The sequence below is a fragment of the Malaclemys terrapin genome, chromosome 1 (assembly GCF_027887155.1).
Source record: "Malaclemys terrapin pileata isolate rMalTer1 chromosome 1, rMalTer1.hap1, whole genome shotgun sequence".
NCBI classification, from domain to species: domain Eukaryota; kingdom Metazoa; phylum Chordata; order Testudines; family Emydidae; genus Malaclemys; species Malaclemys terrapin.
The window spans coordinates 349543473-349547425 of NC_071505.1; the positions used below are offsets into that span (position 1 = coordinate 349543473).

The 3953-nt window shown below is 45.6% G+C and overlaps 1 pseudogene; it reads right to left on the minus strand.

The window, feature by feature from the left end:
* Positions 1–2179: 2179 nt before the first annotated feature.
* Positions 2180–3092, minus strand: LOC128844719 (olfactory receptor 51L1-like; annotated as a pseudogene).
* Positions 3093–3953: the final 861 nt, after the last annotated feature.

The following is a 3953-nucleotide window of genomic DNA, read 5'->3' on the forward strand; positions in this document are numbered from 1 at the left end:
GGCTGTTCTCAGTGGTGGCAGATGACAGAACAAGGAGCAATGGTCTCAAGTTGCAGTGGGGGAGGTCCAGGTTGGATATCAGGAAAAACTATTTCACTAGGAGGGTGGTGAAACACTGGAATGCGTTACCTAGGGAGGTGGTGGAGTCTCCTTCCTTGGAGGTTTTTAAGGCCCGGCTTGACAAAGCCCTGGCTGGGATGATTTAGCTGGGAATTGGTCCTGCTTTGAGCAGGGGGTTGGACTAGATGACCTCTTGAGGTCCCTTCCAACTCTGATATTCTATGATTCTATGATTCTATAAGCCCTTGGAGAATGGCATTAAATTGGAGTAACACCACAGTGAATCAGGCAGGTGCGGTGAGGCTCCGGATGGGACTGGTCCCCAGACCAGGTGTCTGTCTGTCAACATCCCCTGGCCACTGTCGGAAGACATGATACTGGGCTAGATGGACCTTTGGTCTGACACAGTATGGCCGTTCTTATGTTCTTATGTGTCACCATCTTCCACCCTGGCACTGTTCAATTCAGAGACAGGGAGAGGAGAATGTTCAGAAGAAAATCTGATTAAGCAATTCTCTGCTCAGTATGACTAAGGAGACCTCCATTTACTGTACACATTCACACAGCATTGCTCATGCTTGCATTTCATCAGGAGATTCGCTATATTTAATGCAAAGCCTCAACTGCTTGAGTCACGTGATTATATGAGACTCTCAGCTTCCATGACAACAAGAAGTAAGTTTCTGGCATTCATGGTTATTCAGGAGAGAAAAAATGTGACCCAAATGCATCCTAAAGATTGAAAACCCAGAAGGTGAATAAACAGAATCCAAATTTATTAGTATTATTATTAAAAATCGTGGTTTTGGAACCAATCTCTCGATTTTTGGGGGTCCTGAATCAAGATTTTTGCACTTTGGAGGTTCATAATACTGAAATTAAAACTGTTCTGTTTGCAACACATTTGTGACCTCTTGATAACCCTCTTATTTTTCATGTAGAGTTTAAATAAATAAAAATAAACTGAGTTGTGGAGTTTTATTTTTGATAAATCTGGGAATTAAAGCAGCAGCCATTTCTGTATTATTATTAGAGCTGGTCCAAATTTTCAAAAGAAATATTTTTGCTGATTTTCTTTTTTCAAAACAAATACATTTGTACAACAAATTATTGATATTGTCAAAATTCTTCATTTCCCCCCCTAAAAATATGGTCGTATTTGATTTTATTTTCAAAAATTGTATCCAAAAATGTGTTGACATCTTTTCTTTCATGAACAATCATTTTGATTGTGTTTTTATAACAATCTTTTGGGAGAAAACACAAATGGACCTGTTGAAAAATGTTTGTTGGGGTGTGATTTTTTTTCAATCTCCCTCCCAAACAACACTTCCTTATTTACTTGCTCTATATAGCTCATGATTTTATAGACCTCAATCATATCTCCCCTGAGCCGTCTCTTTTCCAAGCTGAAAAGTCCCAGTCTTATTAATCTCTCTTCATATGGAAGCCATTCCATACCCCGAATCATTTTGGTTGCCCTTTTCTGAACCTTTCCAAGTCCAAGATATCTTTTTTGAGATGGGGCGATCACATCTGCACGCAGTATTCAAGGTGTGAGCGTACCATGGATTAATATAGAGGCAACATGATATTTTCTGGCCTATTATCTATCACTTTCTTAATGATGCCCAGCGCTCTGTTTGCTTTTTTGACTGCCGCTGCACATTGAGTGGATGTTTTCAGAGAACTATCCACAATGACTCCAGGATCTCTTTGCACTCTTTGATCACATGCACTGCAGTAGCCCCTCCCTTCCGGGGACAACGTTGTGGTGGACTCTGCTTCCCTGTAACCCTGTGTGTGCTGTGCTGTATAAAGATGGTCTGATGGTTAGGGGGCTAGGCTGGGAATTGAGGGATCTAGGTTCTGTCCCCAACTTGGAAGCTCATTTATGATACAAGCTTGGCAGCTGGGGTGGGGTAGGCTGGGGTGATATCTAAGAAAACCACATTTGGGCCTTAGGTTTATGCTCTGGAGTGGGGAAGGGAAGATGCCAGGAACCTAGCTGTGTCCTAACAAACTCCCCCCAGTAACAGCCAATCTGCTGGGACAGCCCTGCAGAATTCCCTGGATCTCTGTGGGGCACGAGGCAGCTGATCCAGGGAGCCACACCCCACTAGAAGGGGTTTGCTGATTGGACTCTTCTCCGATGAATAATTCCCAGAATCCTCCGACGGATCTGCTTGGTTTTCAAGCTGTCGATGATGGGGTTCAGGACGCGGTGGGGAAGAGGGGCACTAGCAGGTAGGCATCGGCCAGGAGCGTGTGCGTGAGGTGGGACAGGTGCCTCCCAAACCTGTGTAGGACGGACAACCCAATGAGTGGACTGTAGATGGTGCAGCAGGTGTGAGAGATGCAGGTGCTGAATGCCTTGACGTGCTCTTCCCAGGAGGCAGTGCTCAGGACGGCCTTCAGGATCATGACATATGATGGGTGGATAGACAAGGAATCCAATCCCTTGGTCAGTACCGTGGCAGTCAGACCGTACAAGTTGACCTGTTGACCTGTTTTGTCCCCATGGGCCAACGTCCGCACATCCGAGTGCGGGCAGAAGGGAAGGCTTTTAATGAGGAAGACAACTGGCAGCATCACACAGACTGCCCGCAATAGAATCGCCGCCCCTGCCTTTTGCTCCTGACATTTGTCAGGACGGAGGCATATCTCGGAGGGTTGCATATGGCCACAAAGCAGTCAAACGCCATGGCGACCCAGGTCCCCAGACTCTGCGGTGGAGAAGTCTGGATGAAGTACATCTGGGTAACGCAGGCATTGAAATGGATGGAGCTGGAATCCAATCAGAAGATGCTCAGCATGGTGGGCAAGGTGGAGACAGATAAGCCCAAGTCTGCCAATGCCAGCGTCAAAAGGAAATAGAACATTGGGATGAGGAGACTGTGGTCCAGCCATATGACAGAGATCATGATGTAGTTCACTGAGCACAGAGGGAAAGCCATCCAATAATAGACATGCTGCAGCCCTGGAATTCCTGTGAGGATTAAGGCCAAGTGGCTGAAGCCAGTCTGACTCATCGCTGATGTCTCATGCATTCAGTGTCCTCTGTAGGTCCAAACAACAACTGTAATAACAGCAGCATTATCCATTTGTAGGTCATCTACCAAAATACTACATTAAAAGAACATTATTAATGTTACAAAGTCAAGCACTTAAAAGTTAGGGCATGACAGAATTAAGACTGCCTGCCAGCCCTCTTTGTGTGTATCCCTCATGAGACAGTTTGTTATTACAGGCCACGTAGAATTTAGCCACAGGACCTCTGCCTCATTCAGTGCATAGCATGGACCGTGCTCGCTTCATGAGCAGCTATTCAAACTCTGATTGCTGTTCCTTGATCTGGGTGTGGCCTCTGGCTTTATTCAAACCCTGTACTGAAGACAGAGGAATTAATTTGTTTTCCAATTATTATGTCCATTGTAGAGATTGGGGAAATGAGGCACAGGGAGATCAAGGTAAAAAGTGTCCCCTACTTCAAGCATGGCCAAGCTGAGACGCCAGGACTGGAATCTTCAGAGTACTTAGCGTTAGGCAGCGCTTCGTATGTTCAAAACACAGTCCCCAGTGGCACCAATGAGTGTTCAGTGCCTCTGCACCCAGGATATGAGGATCACACAATTAGTGACACGTTTGGTTTAAGTGACTTGCCCAGTATCACATAGTCAGTCTGTGGCAGAGGCAGGGATCCGATCCAATTCTCCAGGGCAGCACTCAATAGTCTTAACCCTGAGACCATCCTCTCTCTTCCAGTGTACGTTGCTCTCACAAACTGTGCCTCAGCCTGATTGACGTTTACCCAGATCACCAAAAATAAACATAGATTCTCCCAGTTCTGCCCTCAGATGCGATTGTGAGACTCCCTTTGGGGATAGTGAAGT